The sequence below is a fragment of the Desmodus rotundus genome, chromosome 13, assembly GCF_022682495.2.
Source record: "Desmodus rotundus isolate HL8 chromosome 13, HLdesRot8A.1, whole genome shotgun sequence".
NCBI lineage: Eukaryota > Metazoa > Chordata > Mammalia > Chiroptera > Phyllostomidae > Desmodus > Desmodus rotundus.
The window spans coordinates 52,653,668-52,667,568 of record NC_071399.1 but is presented as its reverse complement, the minus strand read 5'-3'; the positions used below and the strand labels follow the sequence as shown (position 1 = coordinate 52,667,568).

The following is a 13,901-nucleotide window of genomic DNA, read 5'->3' as shown; positions in this document are numbered from 1 at the left end:
ATTGTTTTAAACGCTGTTTTCTTTTATTTCAAGTATGTTTAATTTAAATTGATGCCAACCTTTTACTTAACATATTCTAAAAATAAGGCCTATGTTGTTTTCATTATAGACTTTGCAGATTATTTTTTAATTTAAGAGCAATGACCATTTAAAGGAAATACTTTAATAATTACCAAGAGAAAAGTCATAACTTCTTTAAAGATTTTATTTATTTATTTTAAGAGAGAGGGAAAGGGAAGGAGGAAGAGGGAGAGAAACATTAATGTGAGACAGAAACATCCACTGGTTGCCCTTCATATTTGCCCTGACCAGGACCAAACCTGCAACCCAGGCATGTGCCTTGATCAGGAATCCAACGCACAACCTTTCGCTTTGTGGGATGATGCCCTACCTGAGCCATACTGGTCAGGGCAACTCATGACTTCTTTAGATTGATTTAATTTCATACTTCAGTGATTACATCATTGTGCACTACTCTTGAACAATCTATAATACTATTACTAGCTTTTTTCTCTAATACAAAAAATTATTGAGTAATTGAGAATATAACTTTTTATAATTAAATAACAAAACAGAGTCACAGTTTTATTCATTTTAAATGATAAGATCTGAGAAATGTCATTAATTCAGCTTCTTAATATGACACAGCATAGTGGTCAAGAATGGAGCTCTGCACTTACACCCTCTGGGTTCCAGTTTTACTTCTAGCCTTTCATGTTGTAACCTGGGGAAATAGTCTTAACTCATTCAGACTTTTATTTCCTCATCTGTAAAATGGGGATAATAGTCATTTTTATTTCATAAAACATTATGGAAATTAAATGAGAGAATACATGCAATAAACCTATTTTTCTAGTCAAGTAAATTATAGAAATTTTAACTGTGCCCCATAAGAAATGTATCAAGTAAAAAAATAAATACAGATTACATCATGACCTGATGCATTAAAATCATAAAAATGGGACTTCCGGCCAAGATGGAGGGGTAGGTGGACACACCGTGCCTCCTCCCACAACCAAAAGAAGGACAACAACAATTTAAAAACAAAAAGCAACCATAACTGACAGAAAATTAAACTGTATGGAAGTTGGACAACCAAGGAGATAAAGAAGAAACATTCATCCAGACCAGTAGGAGGGGTGGAGACAGGCAGCCAGACAGATAGGTCTTGTGGCAAGGCGGTGGCTGGAGGACCCAGCAAGGTGGCAGATTGTGGAGCGGGCTGGGCAAAGCTGCAGCTGTCTGGCAAGACAGTTGCTGGTGGACCCCCTTGACAGATCGCCCGACCCAGACTTCCAGAGTGAGGAAATAAAGCCTCAAACCACTAATTGAACACCTTGGGGGGTTGAGGCATCAGCAGGAAAAACTCCCACCTTCACAGGAGAGTTTGTTGGAGAGACCCACAGTGTCCTAGAACATATACAAACTCACCCACTTGGAATCAGCACCAGAAGGCCCCAATTTGATTGTGGGTAGTGGAGGGAGTGACTGAAAACTGGCAGAGAGGGGAACAAGCACCATTGCTCCCTCTTGGACCCCTCCCCCACATACAGTGTCACAGCACATCTACAGGTGTCACCCCGCCAGGGTGAATACCTAAGGCTCCACCCCTTTACATAACAGGCATGTCAAGACAAAAAAAAAATGGCCCAAATGAAAGAACAGATCAAAGCTCCAGAAAAAATAAAACTAAGTGATGAAGAGATAGCCAACCTATCAGATGCACAGTTCAAAACACTGGTAATCAGGATGCTCACAGAATTGGTTGAATTTGGTTGCAAATTAGATGAAAAAAATGAAGGCTATGCTAAGAGAAACAAAGGTAAATGTACAGGGAACCAGTAGTGATGGGAAGGAAACTGGAACTCAAATCAATGGCGTGGACCAGAAGGAAGAAAGAAACATCCAACCAGAAAAGAATGAAGAAACAAGAATTCAGAAAAATGAGGAGAGGCTTAGGAACCTCCAGGACATCTTGAAACATTCCAACATCGGAATTATAGAGGTGCCAGAAGGAGAAGAGGAAGAGCAAAAATTGAAAACTTATTTGAACAAATAATGAAGGAGAACTTCGCTAATCAAAGGAAATAGACTTCCAGGAAGTCCAGGAAGCTCAGAGCGTCCCAAAGAAGTTGGACCCAAGGAGGAACACACCAAGGCACATCATAATTACATTACCCAAGATGAAACAGAAGGAGAGAATCTTAGAAGTAGCAAGAGAAAAGGACACAGTTACCTACAAAGGAGTTCTCATAAGACTGTCAGCTGATTTCTCAAAAGAAGCCTTACAGGCAAGAAGGGGCTGGAAAGAAGTATTCCAAGTCATGAAAGGCAAGGACCTACATCCAAGATTGCTCTATCCAGCAAATCTACCATTTAGAATGGAAGGGCAGATAAAGTGCTTCTCAGATAAGGTGAAGTTAAAGGAATTCATCATCACCAAGCCCTTATTATATGAAATGTTAAAGGGATTTATCTAAGAAAAAGAAGATTAAAAATATGAACAGTAAAATGACAGCAAACTCACAGTTATTAACAACCACACCTAAAACGAAAACAAAAGCAAACTAAGCAAACAACTAGAACAGGAACAGAATAACAGAAATGTAGAACACATGGAGGGTTATCAACAGGGGAGTGTTGGGGTAGAGAGGGGGAAAAGGTACAGAGAATAAGTAGCATAAATGGTAGGTAGAAAATAGACGAGGAGTCTAAGAATAGTGTAGGAAATGTAGAAGCCAAAGAACTTATATGTATGACCCATGGGGGGAATGTGGGAGGGAGGGGGGGGTGTGCAGGATGGAGTGGAGTGAAGGGGAGGAATGGGACAACTGTAATAGCATAATCAATAAAATATATATATTTTAAAAATCATAAAAATGAACATTTGGAGGAGACAGGAAACATTTTGTTTTAGATTTTAAGAATCTTTGCAAACAAAGCTATAATCGGCCTTTATGACTTTAATAATATTAAAGGTTCCTATGGCTCCGAGTACCTCCTTCCAGCTCTGTGACAAGTGGCATTATCTTGAAGGTCTTTTTACTGTTACCCTCTAGTCTCTCTTCCCAAAAATGCTAAAAAAAAAAAAAAAAGCTAAAAATGCTATCAGATCTGAGGTACTCTGTGGTACCCATATGATTTGAGAGTTACACATTATTAAATATATTTGTTTAGAAATTGAGATTGATAGTGGGATGATTGAATATTTTTCTGAGTATTTTGAAAGAAAAATGAAAATTACACTAGCTGCTGAGAATAAGAAACTTTAAAGTCTTTAAATAAATTTGTTGTTATATTATTCAGTTAATAATGAAGTCCTCCTGAGTTATAAAAAAGTCTCAATTATTGTGCTTTTAAATTACATTCTTAGAGGAACTGATGGTAGTATTCATTTTCTCTGCTGATCAAAATCCTAAATCTATAGCATTTTGACCATTAGTATTTTTAGAACTGTAGCAGAGGTTTTAAAAATATCAAGGGTTTTATGAATATATAAAAAAGTTGTGTTCTTATTTTATGAGAATATGGCTATTTAGGATATTTTTATTGTAATCATAGTTAAACTTTAGGGAACCGCCCCCCAATCTGATTAAACTGCCTGCTTAATAAAACTAAAGCCACAGAATGCAAGAGGATTTAAGTTATAACAGAGATTCAAACACAAGAAAAATTTTTTTAACAGTGACAACGAAAAACTCCGTGTTAGAATGGAATCCAGCTTCCAGTGTGTGAAGCCTTGCTGAGTTTACTTAGTCTGCCTCTTTGTTTCATACAATAACACAAGGCTGTACAGATCTGTATTCCAGGTTTGTTGAGTAATAACTAAAATTATTGCTTTGAAACCTTTCATGTATAAAGTATATGAAAAAAATAGAAGACAAAAGACTTTTCATAAATAATCCCCTAAATCAGTTGAGATTGTTAATTATAATTTCAGAGCATAATTATTCTTCATTGGTATTTAAATAGCAATTTTACAAAAAAAGTTAAATGGTGAATTTTTTAATTAACAGTATCAAATATATGAACTTAGGAATTTTTATCTTAACCATGATTGAACACAAAGATTCAGTATAGTAAAGGCTGAATAAACATTACAATAAAAAATCATAATTTTGTTACCTTTCAGTATATTTTATAAGTCTTAGAGTTTTAAAATAATGGGTTTACAGGTCAGGGGAAAGTGCTTTATTTCAGAATAATTTATTTGGTGAAATTTAATTGTTACCTAACGAAATTAAGGTACCTATTAATCATTTCCACTTCTTAGTGACCATAATTACAGCCTCATTTGTATTATTATTATAGTTATTGTATATTAAGCAACTTTGCAATTTTTGAGAGTTATTTCAAGAAGTACTTTATTATTACAAACCTGTGGTTTTTATTTTTAATGTGCTGCTTGATTTTGAGTAACAAAATTTTAAAAAGCCGTGAAATTATATCCTGTTGCCCTTTTTTACTTCCTTCTTTTGCCTCTTAGAAAGTAGTTATTGACCATTAATGTCAAGTACTTACTTGTATTAAAAAGCAGCCTGGGGATTATGTTGCAGATAAAATTAAAACTAGGACCATGCTTTTGAGCGATACTAAAACAGATGAAAAGGCCTAGAGACACTTAACTAACCATAGTTTTAAAATAGTCACTTGTATTGGAGCAAGATGCCGAAATTGGTTTTCAAACTAAGCTTATTTCCTATAGTGTTCTTTTTTACAATAATGTTTATCAGCAATAACATTCAATTCAGTAATTATTGTAGTCTGTATGAAGTCTGTGCTGTAGTTACAAAGTCATTTATCTCAAAAATAGTATGATTCCAGGAAATAATTTGTGAGTGCACACAAAGAAGCATGTAAATGAAACATTTCCAGTGTGTGCAGACTCGGAAAAGCCAGCTTAGTGTAAGTGACTATTTAAGTATGGGCTATTCCTGACACCTGAAGCATTTGAACATTTGACTGTAGAAACCTTAGTTATTTTACCTGACCCTTTAGTTTTCATGCTACATTACGTTAGGTTTTCTTAAAAAGAATGGTGTGTTGGCCATCATTTCTAGTTTATTCATAGCTTACTGTTAGGAACTCAAAATTAAGTGAAAGGGAGCCACCTTACAATTAGAATTTAGCAACAGTTACCGTATTATTAATATTTCCACTGAAGTGATCTCTACTTTTAACTATTTATCTGAAAAGTCAGAAACCTGTGTAACATTGGAATCCACTAACACTTGGATAATTTGTGTCCTTAGAAGGATAAGTTTAATGGTAGTCAGGTTCTGATTTTTATAAGCAAGGGTTAATTTTACAGATCTGTGGTTTACTTATTTTTCATATTTATGCTGCTTCTTTCATGGTGGTTTCCTCTTAACTTCTCTCTCTGTTTTTTTTTTGACTCAATATTTGTATGTATTGCAAATGATTACCAGAATAAGTCTAGCTACTGTCACCATATATAGTTACAGAATTTTTTTTGCTTGTGGTGAGAACTTCTTAACATTTATTCTCTTAGCAACTTAGCAACTTTCAAATACATAGTACAGTGTTATTAACTAACTTTAATTACCATGCTGTATATTACCTCCTCACTACTTACTTCTTACATAACTGGAGGTTTGTACCTTTTGACTCCCTTTACCCATGTTGCCTACCCTCCCAATCCCTCACCTCTAGCAACCACCAAACTGTTGTTCTCTGTGTCTATGAGTTAGGTGGTTGTTTTTTTATATACCACATAAAAAATGAGATGATATGGTATTTGTCTTTGACATTTTACTTAGCATAATGCCCTCAGCATCCATCCATGTTGTTCAACTGGCAAGATGCCATTTTTTTATAACTGAAAAATGTTCCATGTATGTATCTCACATTTTTTATCCATTCATATATCAGTGGACATTTAGATTGTTTCCATATCTTGACTATTGTAAATAATGCTGCAGTGAACATGGATGTGCAGACATCTTTTCGAGTCAGTGTTTTCATTTTCTTCAGGTAAATACTGAGAAGTAGGATTCCTGTATCATGTGGTAGTTCTATTTTTAATTTTTGTGGAACCTTCTTACTGTTTTTCATAGTGGCTGTACCAGTTTGGATTCCTGCTACCAGTACTAAGGGATCCCTTTTTTTCAGAACCACACTAACACTTGTAATTTTTTTGTCTTTTTGCTAATAGCCATTTTAGCAGGTGTGAGGTGATATTTCACTGTGGTTTTTGCATTTTCCTGATGATTAGTAATGTTGAGAAACTTTTCACATACCTGTTGGCCATCTGCATGTCTTACTTGGAAAAATGTCACTTAAGAGATCCTTCTGCCCATTTTTTAAATCAAATTATTTTTTGCTATTGTGTTATATGACTTTTTTATATATTTTGGATATTAACCTTTTACCAGATCTATGATTTGCACTTACTTTGTCCTGTGAGTAGATTCCATTATCATTTTGTTGATGGTTTCCTTTGCTGTGCAGACACTTTATAGTTTGATGTTGTCCCTCTTAGAGCTTACACCCCATCCTTTCTTCTGGTAGTTCTATGGTTTCAGGTCTTACTTTTAATTCTTTGATCCAATTTGAGTTAATTTTTGTACATGGTATAAGGAATAGCCCAGTTTTATTACTTTCCATGTGGCTGTTTAGTTTTCTCAACACAGTTTATTGAAGAGACTGTCGTTCCCTCATTTATTTTTTTGGGTCCTTTGTCATAAGTTAATTGACCGTATATGCATGGGTTTATTTCTGGGCTCTCTAATTCATTGATCTATGCATCTTTTTTTTATACCGACACAATACTGTTTTGATTACTGCAGCTTTATAATATACAGGATAGGATAAAAGTAGGTTTACAGTTGTGAGCACGTGAGAAACAATTTCTTCTTGAAGTCAGGGAGCATGATGCCTCCAGCTTTCTTCTTTTTTCTCAAGATTGCTTTGACTGTTTGTGGTCTTTTGTGATTCTAGTTCTGTGCAAAATGTCATTGGAATTTTGATAGGGATTGCATTGAATCTATTGATTGCTTTGGGTAGTATAGACATTTTAACAATATTAACTCTTCCAGTCTATGAGAACAGAATCTTTTCATTTATTTGTCTTCAGTTTCTTTCATCCATGCTATATAGTTTTCAGTGTCTCTTATTTTCTGTAGGCCCCTTTATGGTAAATTGGCTGGGGAGAATTAGTGATGCACGTAGTGAGAACTTCATCATTTCTTTCCTCTACATTTTGCTGTAGGCATTCCAATACCATACTTTCAAAGCACAGTGCCAAATTTGTGACCCTTATTAGGCTATTTCCCATGATGCCTGGAAAGTGTGTTGACATACTTGGAATTCAGAACTCCTTTGAATTACCTTGTTCTTTCCCTTAATGGTATTTTCATACTTTTTAAGTTTTATAAGTGTACAGCTTGTTGGATTTTTCACAAATTAAACACATTTATGTAACTAGCACTCGGAGTAAGAAATGGGATGTTATTAGCAACTATGTTTGACTGAATTGTATTTAGTTCTGTGTGTGTGTGTGTTGTTTCCTTTCTCCTCAAGAACCAATTCTTTTGTATTTATTCCTTTTCTGTTTTCCTTTATGAATAAATAGAATCTAAGTAGCAACTCATAGATTAATAAAAGTGCTTCATAAATACATAGCCATATTTGCTTTATAGAATACCATTAATATTGTTGAAGAGTAATTTTTTTTAATTTTAATTTTTTATTGTTATTCAATTACAGTTGTTCCTTTTTTCTTCTTTTTATTATGTTCCAGTTAAAGGTGAGATCATATGGTATTTGTCCCTCACCGCCTGGCTTATTTCACTTAGCATAATGCTCTCCAGTTCCATCCATGCTGTTGCACAGGGTATAAGCTCCTTCTTTCTCTCTGCTGCATAGAATTCCATTGTGTAAATATACCATGGTTTTTGGATCCACTCACTTGCTGATGGGCACTTAGGTTGCTTCCAGTACTTGGCTATTGTAAATTGTGCTGCTATGAACATTGGGGTGCATAGGTTCTTTTGGATTGGTGTTTCAGGGTTCATAGGGTATAATCCCAGCAGCGAAATTGCTGGGACAAAGGGCACTTCCATTTTTAGTTTTCTGAGGAAATTCCATACTGTTTTCCACAGTGGCCTCACCAGTCTGCATTCCAACCAACAGTGCACTAGGGTTCCCTTTTCTCCGCATCCTCTCCAACATTTGTTTGTGGATTTGTTTATGTTGGCCACTCTGACTGGTGTGAGATGGTACCTCATTGTGGTTTTAATTTGCATCTCTCTGATGGCTGGTGATGCTGAGCATCTTTTCATATGTCTCTGGGCCCTCTGTATGTCTTCCTTGGAGAAGTGTCTGTTCAAGTCCTTTGCCCATTTTTTAATTGGGTTGTTTGTCTTCCTGGAGTGCAGTTGTGTGAGTTCTTTATCTATTTTGGAGATCAGGCCCTTGTCTGAGGTATCATTAGCAAATATGTTTTCCCATACTGTTGGTTCTCTTTGTAATTTGGTGCTGTTTTCTTTCGCCATGCAGAAGGTCTTTATTTTGATGAGGTCCCATTTGTTTATTCTTTCCTTTATGCCCCTTGCTTTAGGGGACATGTCTGTGAGGATGTTGCTGCGTGGAATGTCTGAGATTTTCCTGCCAGTGTTTTCCTCTAGGGCCTTTATGGTGTTATGAGTTATATTTAAGTCTTTTATCCATCTTGAGTTTATTTTTGTGTATGGTGTAAGTTGGTGATCGAGTTTCATTTTTTTGCACGTAGCTGTCCAGGTCTCCCAACATGAAGAGGCTGTTTTTGCTCCGTTTTATGCTCCTGCCTCCTTTGTCAAATATTAATTGACCGTAAAGACTTGAGCTTATTTCTGGGCTCTCTGTTCTGTTCCATTGGTCTGTGTGCCTGTTTTTATGCCAGTACCAGGCTGTTTTGATTACAGTGGCCTTGTAATACAGTTTGATATCAGGTATTGTGATCCCTCCTGCTTTGTTCTTCTTTCTCAAAATTGCTGCAGCTATTGCTGCAGTTGCTTATGGTTCCATATAAATTTCTGAAATGTTTGTTCTATATCTGTGAAATATGTCATGGGTACTCTAATAGGGATTGCATTGAATCTATAAATTGCTTTGGGTAGTATGGCCATTTTAATAATGTTAATTCTTTCAATCCATGAACATGGTACATGCTTCCATTTGTTTGTGTCTTCCTTAATTTCTTTCTTCAGTGTTGTATAGTTTTCTGAGTACAGGTCTTGTACCTCCTTGGTTAGGTTTCTTCCTAGGTACTTTATTTTTCTTGTTGCTATATCAAATGGGATTTTTTTCCTGATTTCTGTTTCTGCAGTTTCGTTGTTGGTATACAGGAATGCCTTTGATTTCCGAGTATTGACTTTGTATCCAGCTGCTTTGCCAAATTCATTTATTAGGTCAAGTAGTTTTTTGGTGGAGTCTATAGGATTTTCCATGTACACTATCATGTCATCTGCAAACAGTGACAGTTTCATTTCCTCCTTTCCAATTTGGATGCCTTTTATTTCTTTTTCTTGTCTGATTGCTGTGGCTAGGCTTCCAGTACTATGTTGAATAGGAGTGGTGAGAAAGGACATCCTTGTCTTGTTCCTGATCTTAGTGGGAAAGCTCTAAGTTTCTGTCCATTGAGTATGATGTTGGCTGTAGGTCTCTCATATATGGCCTTTATTATGTTGAGGAATGCTCCCCTTATTCCCACTTTGCTGAGTGTTTTTATCAGAAATGGGTGCTGTATCTTATCGAATGCTTTTTCCGCATCTATTGATATGATCATGTGATTTTTGTCTTTGCTGTTGTTGATGTGATGTATTACGTTTATTGATTTGCGAATATTGTACCATCCTTGCATCCCTGGGATGAATCCCACTTGGTCATGGTGTATGATCTTTTATGTATTCCTGAATGCGGTTTGCCAATACTTTGTTGAGAATTTTAGCATCCATGTTCATCAGCGATATTGGCCTGAAGTTTTCTTTTTTTGTTGTGTCTCTATCTGGTTTGGGGTTTAGGATGATGCTGGCTTCATAAAAAGAGTTTGGGAGTCTTCCATCAGTTTGGATTTTTTCGAATAGTCTGTGAAGGATAGGGGTTAGCTCTTCCTTAAATGCTTTGTAGAATTCTCCTGTGAAGCCATCTGGTCCAGGGCTTTTGTGTGTTGGGAGTTTTTTGATGACTGCTTCAATTTCGTCTGCTGTTACTGGTCTGTTCAGGTTTTCTGCTTCTTCTTCCTTCAGTTTTGGAAGATTATATTTTTCTAGAAATCTGTCCATTTCACCTAGGTTTTCAAATTTGTTGGCATACAGTTCTTCGTAGTAATTTCTTACAATCCTTTGTATTTCTGTTCTATCAGTTGTAATCTCTCCTCTTTCATTTCTAATTGTGTTTATTTGGATCCTCTCTCTTTTCTTCTTGATGAGCCTACTTAAAGGCTTGTCGATTTTGTTTATCTTTTCAAAGAACCAGCTCCTGGATTCATTGATCCTTAGAATTGTGCTTTTAGTCTCTATGTCATTTAACTCTGCTCTGATCTTGGTTACTTCCTTCCTTCTGCTTGCTCTGGGCTGTCTTTGTTGTTGTTCCTCGAGTTCTTGTAGGTGTAGGGTTAGGTTGTTTGTTTGAAATGTTTCTATCTTCTTAAGGTAGGCCTGTATTGGTATGAACTTCCCTCTCAGGACTGCCTTTGCTATGTCCCATAGGTTTTGGGTTGTTTGTGAGTTCATTTTCATTTGTTTCCAGAAAGTTTTTGATTTCTCCCCTAATCTCGTTCTTGACCCATTCATTGTTTAATAGCATGCTATTCAGTCTCCATGATTTTGAGTGTTTTGGGTTTTTTCCTTTGGGGTTGGTTTCTAGTTTCAGTCCCTTGTGGTCAGAGAAAATGCTTGATATGATTTCAATTTTCTTGAATTTGTTGAGGCTTGCTTTGTGTCCTATCATGTGGTCTATCTTTGAAAATGTTCCATGTACATTTGAAAAGAATGTATATTTTGCTTCTTTGGGATGAAAAACTATATATATATATATCAGTGAAGTCCATTTCCTCTAGGGTATTGTTAAGTGACACAATATCCTTGTTGATATTTTGTTTGGAAGACCTGTCCATTTTTGACAGTGGGGTGTTAAAGTCCCCTACTTTATTTGTGTTGCTGTCAATATTTTTCTTGTAGTCCTCCAAGATTTTCTTTATGTATTTGGGTGTCTTATAGTGGGTGCATATATATTTACAATGTTTATATGTCTTCTTGGTGGATTCTTCCTTTGAGTATTATGAAGTGACCTTCTGGGTCTCTCTTTATGGCCCTTCTTTGGAAGTCTATTTTGTCTGATATGAGTATTGCTACCCCTGCTTTTTTTTCCTGTCCATTTGCTTGGAAAATTTGTTTCCAGCCCTTCACTTTCAGTCTGTGTAGGTCTTTTGTCCTGAGATGGGTCACTTGTAGGCAGCATATGTGTGGGTCATGTTTTCTCATCTATTCAGCTATTCTATGTCTTTTGCTTGGAGCATTTAATCCATTTATGTTGAAGGTTATTATCGATAGGTAGTTATTCATTGCCATTTTTTCCTGCCTGTGCTCCTCTGTCTTTCTCTTTTCCTTCCTTTCCTTAAAGCAGTCCCTTTAGCTTCTCTTGCAGAGCTGGTTTGGTGGAAGTGTATTCTTTTAGACTTCTTTTGTCTGGGAAACTCTTTATTTGGCCTTCTATCTTGATTGAGAGCCTTGCTGGGTAAAGTAGTCTTGGTTGCAGGCCCCTGGTTCTCATTACTTGGAATATTTTTTGCCATTGTCTTCTGGCTTGGAGCGTTTCCATTGAGAAGTCAGTTGCTAACCTTATTGGGGCTCCCTTGTATGTTACTTCCTGTTTTCTCCCTTGCTGTCTTTAAGATCCTCTCTTTGTCTTGGAATTTTGCCATTTTAATTATGATGTGTCTTGCAGTGGGTCTCTTTGGGTTCCTCTTGCTTGGGACTCTCTGTGTTTCCTGGATTTGGGTGACTTTTTCTCTCATCAGATTAGGAAAATTTTCCATCATTACTTTTTGAAACAGGTTTTCTATCCCTTGCTCTTCTTCTTCTCCTTCTGGTATTCCTATTATACGGATATTGTTACCTTTCAGGTTGTCCTGCATTTCCCTTAATCCCTCTTCATTCTTTCTGAGCCTCTTTTCCTTTTGTTGCTCTTTCTGGGTGTTCTTTTCTACTTTGTCCTCCAGCTTGCTGATCTGATCCTCTGCTTCATCAAGTCTGCTTTTCATTCCTTCTACTGTGTTCTTCAGTTCAGAAATTGTATTCTTCCTTTCCTCTTGGCCCTTGTTGATAGTTTCTATTTCCTTTTTCATGTTGATATAGTTTGCAGTGAGTTCATTGTAGTTTCCCTGTAGTTTCTGGTAGTTCTCTGTGAGCTCACTGTGCTTCCTGATAACCATTGCTTTGAACTGAGTATCTGATAGTTGACTTGCCTGTATTTCAGTTAGCATTCTTTCTGAGGCTTCCTCCTTTCCTTTCATTTGGGGATTGTTTCTTTGTCTTCCCATTTTTTGTGAGACTCTTCTTGTTGGCCTCTGCTTCTTAAATTGATCTATTCTGACTCCCTGGGTTTATGGTATGAACTTCTATGGTAGAATGCCAATGGGATTCAGTGGTGCTGTCTCCTTAATCTCCTGTGCTCACTGGTCTTGAGCTGATGTTTATGGGTGTAACACGGTCTAACTGTGGTCTTTTCAGCACTCCAGGTTTTATTGTCTCACCTGTGGGAAACAGAGAAAGGGGGCGAAGGTAAAGGGAAGGAGGGGAAAAGGGAATAGAAAAGGAAAGGAAGGAAGGAAGAAGGAGTAAAGAAAGATCGGAGGCAAGATAAGAAGGAATTTTAACCAAAAATAAAACAAAACAATAAATAAAAGAAGGCAGGAAGAAGGAATAAAAAAGGTAAAGGATGGAAGGAAGAAGGAATAAAAAAAGAAAGAAGGACAGAAAGGAAGAAGGAATTCAGGGCGAAAGGAGGGGGAAAAAAAAGAGAGGGAAAAAAAGTCTTCTGTTGGCTTTAAACCAGTCAGGTTAGTTCTGCTTGTCTTCCTGTCTGTGGAAAGGGAGGGGGTGGTTGGAAGGATTGGTTTCACTTTTCTCCCATCCTGAGCCACACTCTTTTCGCTGTTGTTCAGCCTCCAGTCCAGTTCCTCGGGGTCCTTTTGATCCCCACTAGGCCTTTAGTTCACCAGATATGCTGTCCTTGTGTTGCACCAATTAGGGGCAACTCACACTCCCCCTTCTTGCTCTTTGCTGCCTTAGATGCTAGGGGCTCTTGGTGCTGCTATGGGGTAGTTCACCCCCTTACTGGGTCGAGTCTTTGCAGGGAATGCAGTCTCCCCCAGCCCTGCAGCTCCCCTCTGCTGGGTGTTCTGCCTTCGTCCTAGAGATCCAGTAGGCTCTGCAGGGCTCTGTGCGCAGGCGCTAGGTAGGAGTTGTTCAGAACCGGTGCTTTTCGGTGTGGTCGCCTGCAGTTCAGCCAGGCTGTTGATCAGCCCATCTGCCTATTTGGGCCTGGGTTGCAAGGCTGGCGGGTCCGCTGCTTTGTGGCTGCGCGTGGGGCAGGTCGCCTCTACTCCCAGTGCGCACCCCCCACCCGAGGTTACAGGTGTGGGCGCCCAGCTGGGGTTTCCGGTGTAGATGCCCCACCAGGGTTTCAGGTGTGGGCCCCCAGTCCGTTAATCTGGTTGCGCACCAGCGGGGCTTCAGGTCAGCGCTGGGGCTGTGTATCCCACGTTCACAGGTCAGCGGCTGAGAGGGGAGGGGCGCCAGAGGCAGCGGCTGCTGTGGAGAGTTCTCTAACTAGCCGCTGAGTGCCTCTATTTCCTCTTTTTCTTTTTGAGAAATTCTTCCTATTCAAGTCCCCCTGGT

The 13,901-nt window shown here is 37.8% G+C and overlaps 1 protein-coding gene across 7 annotated transcripts in view; it reads left to right on the top strand.

Annotated features, from left to right (window-relative positions):
* DGKH (diacylglycerol kinase eta) overlaps window positions 1-13,901 on the top strand; it is a 231,013-nt gene that overhangs the window by 128,998 nt on the left and 88,114 nt on the right. The gene's annotated exons all lie outside the window — the stretch shown is intronic.